The sequence below is a fragment of the Lichenostomus cassidix genome, chromosome 1 (genome assembly GCF_008360975.1).
Source record: "Lichenostomus cassidix isolate B80296 chromosome 1, HeHo_3.0, whole genome shotgun sequence".
NCBI lineage: Eukaryota > Metazoa > Chordata > Aves > Passeriformes > Meliphagidae > Lichenostomus > Lichenostomus cassidix.
Genome location: NC_139479.1, coordinates 56,468,402 through 56,487,037, shown reverse-complemented (window position 1 = coordinate 56,487,037; position 18,636 = coordinate 56,468,402).

The following is an 18,636-nucleotide window of genomic DNA, read 5'->3' as shown; positions in this document are numbered from 1 at the left end:
AATGAATAAACCACCATCTTTCCTTTTATTGCAACTTTTAGAGCCACCTGAAACTGATTGATTCTCACTCTCCTTAGTCTGGCTGAATTCACCACGAAGTTCGTACAGTTCAAGGCCAGTACATTAAGGCACTGCATCAATCCACTCACACGGTACCTTTCAGCCACTCAGTCTCCCATTTCTCATCCTCGAGCTCAACTGCATTGTTTCTGGACATTTTCCACTGAAACCAAGAGATTAAATGAAGCAAGAAAATGTTTGGAGTATGATTTTCAAAGCAGCAATTAGTGTGCTGGAATGTTCCAGCATAAAACACAGTGCTTCCTGCAGCCTGTTATTCTGCTGATAGCTTCGGCTTCCACACTCAGATTGCAGTGAAAATATTCCAGTCAGGTAGCTTGGAGTGAAACAGCAGTGTGATGCAAATAAGGAACAGATAATCAAATCAAACTTTCTAATCGAGTTTTGCTATGCTGACTCTCTTATTTCTCTCTAGCCTGCAGTTTGCATGTTTTACAACACTGCAGAATTAGCTTAAAGAGTAAATACTTGTGAGTTTATCGAATCTTGTCATGTCTCACACATACCGAAGAACAAATGAAGGAAAATAATCTTCCTGTGCTGCTTCTATTATTACTTTAATTTCTTTGCATCTTTGGTGTGGTTCTGATTGAATTCTTTTGAAGGAGGGGAATAGAAGATGAAGAAGCCAGAGGGGTAAAACAGGGTGAGTGGTATTAATAAATTTTTGCTTTCTTTTTCTTTTGTTTTTATTTCTTCATCAAACAACTGAAGGGAAAAAAACCCAACAAAATACTCATACCTTATGGACCAGATTTTAAACTAAAATGTATGGCACTGGAAGCAGCACATGCCGTAGAAAATCTGCTGTTATGCGCTGTGTGTGCAAGCCTCAGACGTGGCTTAATCGAGATAGGAGGCGACACGTGCCGTGCATCTGAGATTAGTGTCTGGACCTCAGCCATTAATACTGGCATCCCAGGAACTGACTCATTCCTCTGCCAAACTTCTGCTGGGATTTGGGTTCACTGAATCCGACTCACAGTCTTTAATCCCCCCAAGCAGTATCTCTTTGAATTGTGGAGCTTGCAAAACATCCAGGTGGTGGTCCAGCCATGACAGCGTCTGCATAAGCTCAAGAAACAGCCTGCTCTCTTTAAGAATTCTGCTGTTCAGAAAGTTTCTAGCCCTCTACCATGCAAGTCTGATTGTCAGAGCTCCTTTTTCTTTGGTTCATTATACTGAGTAGACAATAGTCATATTGCCCTTGCATAAGCCTTCCAATCTCTTTGAAATATTTGAGATCTTAACAAACGTCGTAAGCTATAAATCTACTTGATGGGTTTCATCATTCTGTAAGCAATATTTTTCATTAGCTTTGCAATAAAATGGCATTTTGCCCTATTTTCAAACTAACAAATTTTGTCAGGGTTGGCATCTATATTACATTACAAAATATATTAGTCAATACCACCTGGTGTAATTGAGTCTTGTTATATGATTCAGATAGTTGCTTAAACTATGGATTTTTCAAAGTCAAATTTTCTGGCAGGATGACTATTGTTTTAATACAATTTTAGATAAATAGGTAGTATATCACTGTAACTACTAGTCTTGATTTAAGATAATTAATTGACCTCTCTGTGTATAATATTCAAGATCATTTATAATTGTGTTGCACCCAAAAATCTGTATGAAAGCCATTTGATTATGCCTGATTTCTATCTCAAGCTGCATACCAAAAGTAGCACCCGACACTCACAGTAGAACATAAATGAGACTGACAGTAAAATCCTTATAGGAGCCAAGGTTTTTAAGTTGTTTTAAATAATACTAGGAAATATGCTCTCTTCTGGCTTTCTAAGTAAGTAAGGAAACTGGAATAAAGAAAAAGGTGCCTGCCTTTTAATGGAATGCAGAAATTAAAATTTAAAATCTAACAACACACACGCACACGAGGATGAAGGTAAAAGATTTAAAATGGAGGTGCACAGGTTCAGCTAAACTGCATTCTGAGCCAAACCTTTTTCATAGATTTATTCACTTATAACAACTGCTACATGGTTAGCTAATTAAAAGTTTTTTAATTCTCATCTGTGCATCTGTAATCACATTTTGGAGCATCCATTGAATTACAAATATTTAAATGGCATCTAGACATTATTTATTTCCCTGTAAATGTTTTTTGCTTAGATTTTCAGATTGAAGAAATATTTTTAAAATCTAGATAAACATTAAAAATGTCCTTATCTTAACTACATGAAAGGTCTGGGTTATAACCAGCACTTCAGCATAACAGAACTATGTGTTTATGTCCACATTACTAATCCAAATTATTTTGTAAACTTTTCTCACACATTGTATTTTTATTGCTTACTTAAAGGCACTCTAATTTCTTTGATGACAAACACTGAGATTTTGTAAAGTTTATATGACCATGAGAGATTTACAGCTTAGCTACAGTCTGAATTTTCAGTGTGCATAAAGAATATTTTACTACACCATATAGTTGTGCCAGATCCAATCAACTAAGTGGAGCTCACCCCAGCCAATTCTTGGGACATCTCCAAGGAAAACAGAGAACTCTTCTAAGTAAACTAGACTGTTTACCAGGTGATACTGTCCTTTTCTTCTATGTCAACATCAAACGAATCAATATTAGTCAAAACTATTTCACCTGATAAGTTCCCTGCCTTTTCAGAGCTTATAGTAGAAGCCCTCATTCTCCCCCCTCTGATACTAAGATAAATTGAAAATCATGTTCTAAGTTTATATGGACTCTTTCCAAATGTTCTGTCAACTGTGGTATTCCAGAGCCTTGAGCATTTATTACGTGGGTGCCAGAGGTAGAAGAAACTGTAACTGCTGCTCCAAGTGGGTTCATCCAAAGCCACATTTCTACTGCCATCCAGGTTTGGGGAAGAATGGAGAGCTTGTCTTGCCTTGAGCTGCTTATTTTGGGATTGGAAGTAAAACAACGTGCCATTGATTATTAATGGCTCAAAGGCAGTTTTTGTAGGTAAACTGTATTTACTTCTGTGGATTTTTGGACAAGATCTCAATTTGAGTTATTATATTAGCCAAAGAAAGATTTCCTATCTTCACAAATAAGTTGAAGCTCTTCAGGAAAATTGCTGTTTCTGTTCCTGCAGATAGTTTCATTATAACTAATATTTGTGCAGTCACTATATGAATGAAAATTATTTACAGAATATTAGAAAGCAAACACACAAAAAAAAGCTACAATGCACACACTGCCCTGTGTGAGATGTAATTGGTAGGTAAAAAAACTTCCTTTTATTTGGCCATGAAACACATCTCTTGGAACTCTGGTAACAGAGAATAACAGTAGTTTATAACCATGTAAAATTTTGTCTCTCATTAACCATGCATTCTTATTACATGCAGTGTAATTATACCAGCCAGGGAGAGATTTCATATCCTTGGGGAAAAGTTAAAGCTCTCCAGGAATGGTGTAATTATACTTCTAGCATATCTCCTAATGCAAGTGTTGGCTGGGATGACCAGGGATAGAGCTCTACTCATAAATAGGAAGACCTACTGGCAGTCTTAGATGTGGCTTGAATTTGCAGTGTCTCCAAAATGATTAAGTTAAGGACCTGGAGGTGAAACGGGAAGGCCAGCAGCAAATTTTGGATTCCGAACTTTACAACTGTATATTTCTTCTAATTCAGGATGTTGCTTGGGAGCTATTTGGGTAGCTGCCATGAAGGAGAAGGATGTCAGGGAAAGCTAGGTGATTTTTTAAGAGAGCCTAAAGACAGCTCGGGAGTTAATCACAGAAGCAAAGAAACTTTGGCTGGTCTCAGTTCCTGGGAAGATCAAGAAACACATGATCTTGGAATCTACATCCACATCCAAGTAAGTGAAAGACAAGAAAAGTAACCAGGAATACTCAACGTGGATTTTTCAAGAGTAAAGTGTGCATAAAAAAATCTTTTATCAATGTGCAATTTAATGACTGGGTATATGACAAGACAAAATGGTGTAAGAAATTTTCCCAGACATTAGAGAATTTTTTGTCATTCTCCACAGCTGAGGAAATATGTGCTGAGAAAATAGTTAGGTGGGTTTGTTTTGTGGGTTGAATACTAACTGGACTCAGCCACAGCAATGACCAATGATTAAATGCCTTTCTGGAGATCAGAGAGAAATTCAGTCCCACAGAATTCCATGGTCACATCTGCACTGTTCAACATTTTCAATGACCTTGATAATAGCACAAACTGCACTTAGAACATTTTCAGATGAAATAAACTGGAAAGAGTAACTGTGGCTATGACAAATGTCATAATTCTACCCACAGAGATTGTAATAAACTTTAGCACTAGAGCAAAAGAAAGCTTTTGAGATTCCATAAACATATGCAAAATTATCTGAACCAAGGGAAAAATGATACCACACATTAACAGCGGTTAGGAAGGGACTAGGTGAGTTAAAGCCCTGCTGAAAAGAGCTTGAGGGTTATGATGTACATGAGATTGGAGACAATTCCACAGTGCTCTTTCTTTCTGAATAAGACAAATTACATACTGAGTATGCAACTGTTATATACTGTATATACTGTTAAAAAATTCTGGCAACAAGATCAAGAGAAGTTATTATTCCCTTCTACTTAGCACTAGAGAGCTCACATATAAAATACCACATCAGATTTAGGACTACTCAGCTTAAGAGAGGTAAAAACAAATTGGAGAGGAACTAATGGAGTGGTGAGCTATTGTCCATGGAAAGGATTCCCATTAGAGAAGTTTGAGGAGAACTGTCTCCCATGGGAGGAATCCCACACTTGAGCAGGGGGAAGGAAGGCTCTACCTGAGGACAAAGCAGCAGCATAAACAGCATGTAATGAATTGATGGCAACCCCAATTTTCCATCTCAGGGAAACCCACTGAGGGGAACTGAGAGGAAAGAGATAGAGAGTCAGGAATAAAGGTAAACTTGGGAAGGTGCTTCTAAGTCCTGTTTTACTTTTCATTATCCTGCACTGATTTTGATTGGTAATAAATTCAATTAATTTCTCAGAGTCTGGTCTGTTTTGACCCTGATGGTAATTGTTGAGTGATCTCTCCCTGTCCTTATCTCGACCCAGGAGCCTTTCATTGTTTTCTTTCCCATGTCCAGTTGAGAAGTGGTGAAGTAGATCTCTTGGGCACCTGGCATTTAGCCAGATCAAAACACCACAGCTGGGCACAACAGCATTTAAGTCTCATTGTCAACAAAGAAAGAGAGAGAATAACTAATAGCAGAAAGTTCCTGATCTTTCCAATTCCTCACCAAAATCAAACTCAGGCAAAAATTAGACAAAGATTTATTCTAAACCTGAAATGACTAAACAAACTATTTCTGTTCTACATTCAGTCATCGTTTTCAAGGATTTATTCATTAGACCAAGTATATGCTTCACATGTCTGAATTTAACTTTTTCTCTCATTTAAAGTATATTTCAGGACATCAAAGGTGCCTTTGTTAAGTCAGAACTCTGAGCATACACTCGAGTTTCTACTAATAGGTCTCACTGAATCCAGTTAATGTCTAGAAACCTGTGGATTCAATTAAATATTCATGAGTATCCAGAACTCAGATGTTCTGTACCATCATCTCATGGTTACCTTTTTCTCTGTCATTTTTTTCTCACAGCATGACATTCATCAGTTTTTTAAAACAATAGGAAGATTTATGGGAAGTTCCAAGGAAGGCAATACCAGACTTCCTTTCCCAAAAGCGTGTTGTGGTAATATTTCTGCCTGATATTTTGTTTCAATAGCTTCAGAATTCAGCCAACTTAATAATTTACCAAACCATGTCAGCTGCAAAGAGAAGAAGCAAGATATGTGGGAGGCCTTGGATTTTTATCTTTATAGGACAAAACCTTTCAAAAATGCTTCTGAGGCCGTTTGTCTTCTTTGTTGAGAGAATAAAAGGGGAAGCAATTTCCACTCAGAATATCTCAAAGTGGATCTCTGTGTCTATTATGCTTTTTCAAGGTTTATCTAAGTCACCTGATAATATATGATCACACTCAACAAGGACCTGTGCATCTCAAAAATGCAATTTGCATTCAGTGTAGCAGAGTTCCATACACATTTTTTAAAAATCATTTTATTCTAATGTATGTACTTTTTCTGGATGCTTCCTCAATAATGTCTTTCAATAATTTTTACTATCTACTTCTTAGCCCCACTCAGCTGTACTGCTTTGGAGCCACCTACAGCAGAATAGATAGAAAGAAGATAGTTTCGATAAGAACAAGAGTTTTTAGAAACAGGATATATCCTTTTAATTCTTAATGTTCCATGGGCAATCAAGAAGGAACTTTAGGCTCCTCATGGCCTCCAGGGTCTGGAAGAAAGATGAAGGGTGGTGGCAGTCTTTTGTCCCTTTCACTCCCAGACTGACTGGAAACCCCATGTGCCCAGAGGAAGATGAGCTGCTGTGGGCAGTGCTACCTGAGGCACTGGATTTGGCCAAACCCATGGGAAGCAGATGAAGAGCGAGGGCAGGAAAGCAAAGATGAGGCCCTGCCCTGTCTTAGGGGATGAGGCCCCTCCTGTCATCATCGCCTGGCCTGAGTGATCAAGTCCTTCCCATCTTGGTTACTATACAAAAAAAACAGGTAAGGTGCACCTTTGATCCCTTGGGACTTTGCTGGCCAAAATCATTTGGTTCCAGGCAGAGTGGAATACCAGCAAAGCTAACACAAAAGTGCAACATGCAATAAATTTAGTGGGTGATTGAGCTGATATCTTTATTATGGCAAGGGGAGATCAAGTATGTTTTACAAATGGAATGATAACTGAATTTTTCAAGACCAAGCGATGGCATTCCAGATAGAGGATATTCCAAAAATTGTCTTGCTAATATGTCCTGTTAGAGCCAAAGACAAACTTTTTCAGCTCCTTGAATTGCATTGCATAAGGGCAGAACTGTGAAAAAAGGGAAACATCTAAAGCAGGCAGTTTTCTATGATGCTGTTTCTACCAGCTCTATAGCATATGTGTATGTTGACAAATTAAGCAACAGCTGCTTTATTTGCAATATTCAAAGTTAAGATATTGACGCTGTGCTTTGCTGAGAGAATTTTTCTTGTAGGAAAGTGCAGCTAAATGCAACATTTCATCCTGCCTGAACTCTAAAGGAAATGAAGCAGCTATCCACACTACCTTTTAAATTACAGAATTGGAATACAAGTGCATTATATATTAGAGGTTTTAGCACAAATATTCATACAAGGTAATCTACTTTTACTTTACCTTTTTTGTTTGTTTAAAAAAGTCTAGGTGAGGTGTCTCTAAAAAAATCCCTGTGTTTCTCCAGCACAAATGCACTCATAGCAGCTTCTATATGAACCTGCACATTCTTCCAGCTTGGCAATATTCCTAACAAGGATGTATGAAGAGTCATGAAGTGCCTTGTTCTCACCTTGATGAGCACTTAAAATGTAATTTATTGTTGCTCTCAATTATTGTAGATTCCACAAGTGTTTACTATTTTTGGAATCCTGGAACCTCACAGCTACATGATGATGAATGAATGTAACGACTTGATCTATTTTAACAGGAATATGGTGGCAAGGAAAAAATAAGATATTTAGGCTAATCTGCATGACTACCTCTTGAAACTTCAATGAACTGTCCAGAAAATGTGCTAACATTATGGTGAAAAAGATACTCAAAATGGCATCATTTCATCAGCACCCCAAGAATAGCAATTTCTTTTTTAAAAAAAGAGAAGGATAAAGTAACATATGTGTTATTTGTATTAATCATATAGAAGGTCCTCTTCAGTCATGCAATTGCATGCCTATCTAGCACCCAAAGAAGGGGTTCAAATGCTTAGGAATTTGACAGCTGCTGTCTTCCTTACTCACAACATCAAATTTCTTCTGTAGACAAAAACTGTGAAAAACCTTCAGCAACATTTTATCAAATTTTAGATGTTTTATCGATTTTTTCCTTCATATTCTTTCATCCTCTTGTGGTTTTCTTTTTGGCCATAAAAGGAAGTAGCTGCTATGAAATAGTGTTGACTTCTTGCTTTCTTTAGTCCCTTTCCTGCATGATAAATTATTTCCAGGCTAGTACTTGATCTAGAATGTGGCTAGAAATTCATGTCAGAGGTTTGCGCTGGGTAATATTTGATCCTGATGCAAATACATCCTTTGTATGGAACAATATGGGCCCTAACAAGCCAATGGGATGAACTGAACACTTATTTCTTTTAACAGTGTACTATAGAAAGAAATGGACTGCGAAAAAAAGAAAAAATTACACAACAACACAAGGTGCATTTTCATTTTGTATAAAGCTTTCAAACCACATCCTGCCTGCAAATGAAGAACAATTTTTCAGCATTGGCTTTATCAGAAACACACTGCCTTTTGGCCTTTGTTTTCAGACTTCTGACACAAGTCTTAGAGCCATATAGGATGTTTTCACCTTATTTCAAGGACTCATCAATTTGGGCAGATGGAACTGTAGACTGCAGGAATATGGCCTTTTAAAATAATTTTGGGAAGATGGATTAGCTTCTGGAAATTTTCTGTGAAGAAATGTAAATGACAGAGATTTCCCTAAATAAATACCTTCTAGTCTTGCAAAATAATCAGTCATTCTTGAAAATTTTTGTTCATAATGTGCACTCAGTGGGAACAATCGGTGAACATTAAACAGACAACACTGAAATTGTAATTTAAAATAATAATGACAGGATTATTCAACCATACCAATCAATGTTCCTTAAAAACAAAAATAATAACAAAAAAGAAACCATAGTCAACTCCAACAAAAGAGTTTAACTTATTTACTTAGGAAATGAACATTTTTCCTTTCTACTAAATGGGATCAAAAATACAAAAACCTTGTGATTTGGTTATGCTATTTATTGACTTGATAAAAAGATAAGAGAAAAAGTCTTTACAATGTGCAGAAAATCAAACAAGATGCTTTACAATAATGCTTTCCAGCCTCAGCACTGATGAATCTATGACACCCTCAAACCTTGGAACACACTGCTAGTTCCAAATTAAACCAGGCAACAGGAAACCTCTTTAATGAGCAGATTATTCTGTAACTTTTCACTCTAGGGAACTATTGCTACTTCCACTGAAGTATTTGGCACCGGACATGTCAGAATAGAACATCATGTTGAACAGACCTGCTCTGATCCAGAAACTCAGTAGTTTCACAGGTTCATATAATGAGAGTGCTACATGGAAAGCTTCTTGACACTTTTTTTTTTTTTTTTTTTGTTTTAAACTAAGATTCTGGACAGGCTCATTTACTCTGTTCATAAATATTTGACTATTATATTTGCTTATGCAACACAAATACATCATTATTTAAACTAATCCTTGGGGATAATTTTTTTTGCAGTTGCTATGCTTTTTATAGTACCCTGCTCTGTATAATTTAGGTTTTGAATGTCTGTTATCACCAGCAGTTTAAGCCTGCACAAAGAGTACATAAACACACAGATGTCAAAGAAAATGTTTAGACATTTTGTGGGTGGTTTTGTGTGTTTTGTTTTTTTTCCATTCTGAAGCTTTAAAAATTACCTTAAAAAGAAATAATTTTTCATTATATGGGAGGACGTAGCATCATACAGTGGCTAAAGGCTTTGAGGCTATTGCTATCTAATATTACAGAAAACTTGTTCCTCTCTAAATTCACTTGTCTATATTACCCTAACCCACATTATGTAGCTTATGTCTATACTGTTAAAAAAAATAGGATTGAGGCCAGTCCTGCACCCTAATGCACAGCTTGGCTCTCATTTGTATTTTTCATAACTAGCTGTGTCCTTGGAGAATAGACTGGTCTCATGGGACACAAATCACTCAGCCCCAGGTTTCCTATAGAATCTGTGTGATTTGGATCCCACAAAATTGTTAACAAGTCTTTGCCTATGAATTGGGGGGGGGTGAGGGAGGAGGATCATCATACAAAATGCTTGAAGAAATATATTAGGGGATACCCCATGCTGGAAGTTCAAGAACAGTATCTTTGAATCCAGGCTGATAAGGAGTAAGAGGATCATGAGGACAAGGTGGTCCACAGAAACCAGAAGGAGCCCGATTTGTAGAACAAACACCTTTAGTGTTTCAAAGCCATATCTGTTGAGGATTGTATTATATCCTTTCAAGCTATTATGCTCTACTTCACCTTGTGAATAGTCTTATGTCTAATGCTACCTGCAGTGGTCACACTGTGAGTAAGGTTACTCTTCTAAAGCAATACTGACAGCAAATGTTTCCCCTTGTCTTGACCAGGCATGACAAAACTTGTCAAAGGGGTTCTTTTCTGGAGACTTGAGAGAATGCATTCTCCATCCCTACTTCATGGAAGTCTTTGATCTGTCTGCTAAAAGTGCCCATTAGTGATGACGGACATGGGTTCGTGAGAAACATGACCATCATTTCTTTCTTTTCGTGATGGAGAAAGTAGAGATGACTATTTTTATCTTTAAAAATTCATTTCTGTAAAACATTTATCTTTTCCTTTAACAGCCACAAAGTTCTTGAAGAGGCAAACTGTGTTTCAGGATACCCAGAAGACTCTGGGAAAGACTCTGAAACCACAAAATCTGTGGGAGCTGCAAGCTCCAGCACGGCTGCATTTACTGAGTCTCAGAAGAAAGTAATGAAAAAAGAACTGCAGCCTGGAGAGTGTGTGTGGTGATCTGAAAAGAGAACCAGTGCCCAGACTCTTCAGGGTCAGAAAAGTGGTGTGAAACTGATCCTCTGAGTTCTTCTGATTATTATGCTATGCTGTCTCAAGATAGCAAGCAGCTGTCTTGAGACAGGTAGTTCAGATCAGATCAAAGTTCTACTCCTGTAGATACCTATTGTAGGATATCTCCCTCAAATTTTGAACTTTATGTTTTCTAATTGCCCCTCTAAAAGAGAGTGGAGATACAGCTATTGTAAATTAATAGGTATCCAGAAAAGCTGATTTAGGAAATGAAGACAAACAGTCAAACACACATACACAGAGATTATGCTAAAATAAAAAAAAATGTATAGTAAATAAATAGGGAACTTTATTTGCAATTGTCCATAACTCAAGATCTAAAGAGAATCTCAGCAGATGAAGAGACAGTAGCTGTATAAAGGTCGAAAAGAAGTATTTTTTTCACACAGTATGTAGTTTAAAAATTTATTTTATTTTCATAAAATGATGTTTATGATAAATCTCATAAAGTGCTAAAAATGTTCAGAAAGTGAAGCTCCTTCCGTACTTAGTAAAGGCAGAGGTCTGAATGAAACTTCCAATTCAGGAAGCCGCAGACAGTTGATGCCTGCAACAGGAGAGTGAGACCAGAGGAACTTTCACTTATCTTTGTCTCTTTTGTTATCTTCCCCTAAACATTCATTTCAGCCCACGGGATATTGCTCTAAATGAGTCATCTGTTGTTTTCTGATATAGGGACACTAATGTTCTTGGGACACCTGTAGGATTTTCACAAATGCTACCTTATAGACTGAATTTAGTACTGAACTAAATTATCTCCCACTTGAGATGGATTCATTTTGAATGTTTGAATTTCTTTAAACAAATATAGTCTAATAAACTAGAGACTATACTTAGTCCCACATATTCTCTCCCACATGTAAATTGCTTGAATGAAAACTGCCTTAACTTTTCTGATGATTGGTGTGAGATACTGGTTTTATATAAATAAATATATATAGATTTAATTTATAATGCATACTTCTTTCTATATAAAATTAAAGCATTGTCCTATCCTAAGTTGAATACAATGAACATTTCTGGGTTTTGGGGTTTTTATTAAACTTAACAAAACACATTAAATTTGACTTAGGGTAATTTCAATCAGCCTAGTCCAGATGATTTTAAGACAGCAATAGCTACACACTGCAAGAGAGTGATCCCTGTTTTCCAGGGCCAAGTACAGTCACTTGTGTCCAAACGGTTCAGTTAGTCACTTCTACATATGATTTGCCATATTCTTAAGTAATGCCCCCAAAAGGTCACTCAAAGAGCCTCTTAAAGGGGCTTTTGTGTTTTTTATGTACTCTGAGTTAGCTTCAGGGGAGAAACACCAACAAGATATTCTCATGGTGTCAAAACGACAAAAGAAATTTACTGGCAACTTCAGAAAATCAGACAACTTTAGCAAAAGCTTAGAGCAGCATTCAATGAAAACATAAAACACATCTGAAAGCATTAATTTGGCCCATTCAACTTAGCAAACTCCAAGCTCATCAGATTTAAAGTTACTCAAATCTCCAAGAAGAGGGAGTTGGAAGAAGGAGAGAGAAAAAGACAGAAAATATATAGAAAGAACAAACATAGCTACCACCCCTGGCACCAGCGGTGTTCAGCTCTTAGGAATTCCAAAAGGAAGTAGGGACAAAACGTGCTTGCCTCATGCCTCATTTAAATACCCTTTGGCCTTCCTGGGTGCTTTGCCCCAGGTGGGACTTCCTCTCTGGTGGCCACTCTGGGGTTCGATTGAGGCTCCAAGGGTGGGTGTGGAGCACTGCCTCCCCTGTGCCCATGAATCTCAGGATAAGCCTCTGGTGAGTAGGATAATTTTGAGATCTTGGGATTGGTGACATTTTGAAGGAGCGGGACAGAAACTCTGACCAGTTCAGTACTATCTTTCACATTATGAAAGAGGCTTTTTCCCAAACCATGATTGAGTTTTTGGATAAGGTAAACTGATTCAGACATTCAGAATGAGTTTTAAATAAATGAAAGCTTTTTGAAGGAACAAGAAAGAAAATACTTTGTCTTTCTCTATGAATTAAAGCATAAGCCTTGTTATTCATAATGCCTTGTTGTTGTTTTTCCCAACTAATTTCAGTCAAAAAGTGAGTATACTGTAGTCAGCACAGTAAAGCTGAGGTGAGTGGTTGAATCCTGCCAGTCTGTTGATGACTGGAGTGATACCCAAAGAGACTCATTGCCCACTTTGCACAGTAATGAGCACTCAAAGATGCAGCTTTTAAAAGCAGGAACTTAACCTTAAAATCTGCAATTAAGATTTCCACAGAGACAGCTGTGAAAGATGCAATGGAGTTGCAAAATAAACAAGCTGTAGAGTGTCAGATACGTAAAGTTGCCTGAAAGGAAAAGAAAAAGCCAGGAGTAAACAAGATATGAATTGTTTTCTGCACTGTAACTCTTCATATGACCTTAATGTTTTGCTATAAATATAAGTAATTCAGAAAAAGCAACCATGGAGGATCATATTTACAAGAAATGTTACATTTCATCAAGAGATAAGCATATGAAGCCAGAAAAGAAAAGAGTATGTAATGCATTATGTGATGGATATTAGCAATGGTTGGGATTCTTCTTTACTGTACAATAATAGCAAGAATAAAACCGTTTCACATTTTAGAATACAATTCAAGATGTTAACAGATAATGATTCATCTGCATATTGAATATGTTGTAGGAAAAAAAATGTATCCGAAAGACAATCATAAAGGTTGCAAAAATCAAACAATACAAAGTTGCAAAATGAAAGTAATGAGCTTGCTTTCATTCAGTTTTATGTTTAGATGTCCACACATAGATGGAACCAATCTTTCCCTGAATGTTCTCAAGAAAACTCCATTTATCCATTTAAAAAACACTCATTTCAAGAGAAGAGAATTACTAAACACCCAAAGCTAAGGCACAAGCTCTATCTATCATTTACAACAACTGGAACTCCTCCTGTGGCACTGTCTTCATTGACATAATCAACCGTGTCACTCATTTAATACAAAGTTGGGGGTGATGCTTATTTACTCTTCTCATTATTCAAAATGAGTGACGTAAAAGCTTGTTTAGTGCACACTTTTCAGACCCTGCTCTGAACACTGAGTTATTCGTTTTTCCAGAGAGTCTTTGTGCTCTAGAGTCTCAAACACTAACCAAGCAGCAAGTCTTCACCACTGCCAGCCTGTGTTACTGGGCTGCTATTTTAGCAGAACAAGTGGGTTTTGGTTGAGCAGTACATAGATGCTCAGGTCAGCCAAGACAGTGACATTTCCACATGTTTTCCATAACAGGATTAATGTGAATAAGGCAATTTTGCAGACAAAAAAAGGGTTCTCAGGCTACTTTTGTTGTTATAAAGACAGAGATCTGAAAATTCAGTTCCCAGATGAACAAGGGATGGCAGTAGCAGGCTGCTTGCTGAAGTAACACCAGCAGGGAGCTGTGGTGACCCTAGAGCAGGTAGTGCTCTCACTCTGGGATGTAGTCCCACAGAGTCTGAGCACAGTGGGATGAGCTGGAGGCTGATAGCAACATCCACCATTAGCTCCCAACATGGCAAACAATCCATCAGCTCCACAATACATACACAAGGTCCCATCAGAGGCAGCAAGACATGAGTCTTAGGCAAGATACAGAGTACCTCTAAGGGATCCATCCATGAGCCAAGCTAACCATGGCATAAGGATGATGTCAGTCCAGGTGGCAGGACTGGAGACAGGAACAATGTAGCCCAGGCAGTATGTGGAGGCCACTGAAGGCTGAGCTGGAATTTGGCTCCTGGGCCTGTGGTCAAAGTGCCAGTGGAACAGCCAGGTGAGACTCCTCCAGGCCATTAAAACCTATTAGTGTACCCATTACACAAATTTAATATGCAAGATAACTCTGCTGGTTTTCGGTGTTGTTTTCCCTCTGCCAAACATACTTGATTTTTTTTCTGAATTCTGGTTATTGCTACCTTTCTTAAACATGTTTTAATTCCCAAATAATCTTTCTGGTGAGTGCTAATTTGTACAGCACTTGCTAGAGTTAAGACTACACTACTGATTTATGGAAAGACTTCATAGCTTTTACCACATTAATTATTATCATGCTATGCCTCCAGACAGCTTGGTGACATTTTTGATGCAAATATTTAATTGACTCAGTTACAGAATTTCCCAGGTTTGAAGAGTTCCTGTGTTCCAGCTGACGCAAACAGATCCCAAGCCACAGAGAATGTGCTGCAGCACATTCTTCCTACTTCCACCAGTGTAGCCTCTGCCATTCCATCCCTTTCCATTGTGTTATCTGAGCCCTGTAGGGGTGAATAAACTTTTAAAAAAATTGGCTATTGGTTTAGCTAGTTTTGAAGCAATTATCATGTGTGAAATCAGGAAGCCTAAAACTGGGTAGCAGGTGTTTTTCCTTTGCACATATTTTTTGCAGTACCTTCTGGTCTTGATTGACAACTTTGTGCCATCTTTCTACCTCACTGCACAGTCTTCTCCTTCAGATCATTAATAAAATGTATTAAAAGCCATGGAGTTTAATGTGAAACCTTGGAGCACTTTTCTGTTAATGTGCTGGCATTTTTTTAATCCTCACGTTTTCTATTTCTTAACCAATTCTGTCAGTTTTATCTCCCTTAGTCTATCTTTAATATTAGGAATAATTTATGCTACACCTATCACCAACAATTTTCCAAGTTGTTCTTTTTTCTCTTTAAAACATCTCTCGACTGGTTTAACACAGACAGCTACAATAGTCTTGATGCTGTTATTGACCTAATCAATGAAAAGATGCTAAGCAGCCTCATATTACTGGTGCCTTGTGTTGGAAAAAATTGCATGAAAAGAGGTGGTATAAGTGTAAGTGACATATAATAAATACTGTCAGTGCCAATGAATCCTGAATTTCTTCCTGATCAGTATCAACAGTAAGGATGTCTGTACCAATATTTCCAAAAGACTATATCCCATTAGTTAAGGATGTTGGGGTGGGTCATGACAGAATTGTGAGAGAAAGTTACCAGACTCAAAAGAATTTTGGCTCATGTGTTCTGCCTTTAGTGAAAATAGAGATAATACTATTTAGCCCATTATAAACTAAGGATGAAGCTCTGAGTCTACCTTTTGGGATGAAACCAGTCCTAATGGGACATGTTTCACGTATTCTGTAGAAAGCTTCTGAATTGAACTATTTTTGGAACAAAAGAGGAAAGACATCTAACACCTGAATACCAGCTCTGAGGTGTGATGAATTTTCCAGCCACACTAAAACTGATCAGTTTTAGCACAGAGAGTCTAAAGCTTAGGATTCTGACTTGTTTTCTGTGGCTATATATGTCACCAATTTTTAAAGAGGAAACTTAAGGTGATTAGGTGCCTAATTTTTATGTTGAGGTAGGCAGGATGAACCCGTCCCTAGACAAATAGGAGAGCAGATCATCTAGGAGTGAAGTATCTGTGGATGTTGGGTCACCTCTGAAATCAGATACAAGCTGACCTGTGATTACAATTTTAGCATCTAAACTTTGTTGACATCCCACTTTAAGCACTTAGGTTCTAATTTGGCTATGGCCAGTTGAGAATGTAGAACAAAACCTAAGCTGAAGTCAAGGGGTACAACTGTAGTGGATAAAGGAGGTAACGCCAGTTCTTTTAGCCACTAAAATCTCAAGCTATTCCCTTCACAGACAGCTGTGCACCAAAAATATCCTAGATATAGACAGGCAAATTCGGTTTTCATGTTGACTTTGATGTAATGAGGGAGGCTTACAGAGGCTCACGCTGTTCTGCTTCCTTTCCCTTCAGCTCCTTCAATTATCCTGCAAGGTCTTCCTCCAATATTGATTTTCAAATGACTTCTCTTTCTGACACGGAAATTATGTATTTCAGGACATAACTGAATATGTTTCTAATGGGTCTCAAAAGGCAATTTTAAGAAGATTCTAAAGCCTAGGAATCCTCTCTCCTTGTCTGTGGTATGCCCCATTTGTTGTGACATGTGAGGTACTCCCAGACTACTTGGTGCCTTCAAGACAATGAGTTTGTTTCCTTTGATTATGTCATTCTTCATTAACAAAGGCTCAGAAGTTCACTGGTACATCAATTATTTTAATGTTTTGCAAAAGATCCTTAGCAGCTTATTAAAAAAGCAATAATAGTATAGATTAATTATTATGAGGCTGTCTATATTACAAAGTTCTAGAATTCATAAAATGCTATTATATGTGTAAATTCAAATGTACAGTCTTTATTTATTAAGAGTTTTGACTAAATGTAACGCATGTCACTGTTTCTGTTTCTTATCCCTGACTTATGCATAGCCTTAAACACTTGGTTTTATTTCAGTCTGAGAGTCACTTAACGTTAAACAGCCCAGCCTCAGGCGCTGAAGAGTGGTTGTGTTTCTCCTCCAGCCCTTGCCAGCTTCATGTCTGGCCAAAGGTATTTAAGAAAGGGGAAAAGAAAACAAACTTGAATGAAAAAAGAGGAAAAGAGCAACATAGTATGATCTAATCTTATTTATTTGTTTAGAGTCAACAGAAAAGCTAACAGAAACCAAAAATTAAATGAATTTTATTGTTTTCTCAAAACATTATCTTTTTTAAACTCGATTGTACAGGTTATATTTTAGTATTTGTACAGGTCCTCAGAATCTGGTTTGTATTAGATTAAGAAGCCCATATGTTTTTGACACTTGAGCCATAATCCCTTCTAACAGTTCTCGTTACTTTGATCTGACAAAACCAGTAGAAGTCATAAATAGTATTTTTTAATGTCTTTAGATTTTTACACATCTCTTTTTTGTCACATAAGTGCTTTTGTCCCTGCCTAGGGACATGAAGACTACTTACACAGGACTTAGCACGCTCAAAAGTTGTTAGCAGTTTGTCAATGCAATAGGTTAAGGTGAAAATGCTTTAGGTAGGAATACACATAACAACATAGCAGAAGTGTATGGCAGCAACTGATTTGCCTACATATTATAGAATATTAAAGGTCCTATTGCTGCTTTTTCTTGGTTTTCCTTTCATAATGGTGTTATAAATATTTCATCACTAAGATAATTTTGTTTTCTCCTTTGTAAGAACCAATTTCACATTCACTGAATCTGGAGCAGAACATTCATTTCCCATCTTTCTACCTCACAAATAAAACCAAATCAAATCCTACCATTTTTTAAAGTTATGTCACTTATGAATACTGCTTTCTGATGTCATAATTAAAGTCTCATTGTAGCCCAGGTTATTTAAATCAGGCAACTGAGAAAAAGAATACATACAGTTGTGTTCAATGAAGGACTAATCACTGTGAAAGGTGCATGTTCAAACCTAACCTCTTAGTAATGGTTTCTTCTCATTTGCAGTGTTAGAGTAGAGAGACTAAATGGCCTACATTTTTGAAGACACAGCTGCTTCTCGTCAGGAAATGTCCAGAACAGCACTTATGCAGAAAAACAGAAATCAGATTACTTGTAAAAGTGATTTTGATGCTGTGTTATATGCATTGAGATTTTTTATTTTTGTGGATTTTTACTGTGGACATAACTGTTTCTTTAACTGTCTTAGTTCAGTATTATGATTTACCCTGACAGCTGTTTTACTGATAAGATAACTTTGCAGGATTAATTATTGATGTCTTTTATTTTATTTTAGTCATGCAACTGGCTGAAATTCTGCACCAGTCATTTGGTCAAAGCCTAAACACTAGAAAAATATCTGCTCTGAATTAAGGAAAGATTACAGTAAACAATCGCTTTGTGTATTTCCTTTTAGCTAAATCTAGAATTCCAAGCAAGCAAAGACATCAGCCCAACTCATAATTCTTTTGAAGCCAGTTCTTTGCTATGTGAGGATTTGAGATTGCAGCTT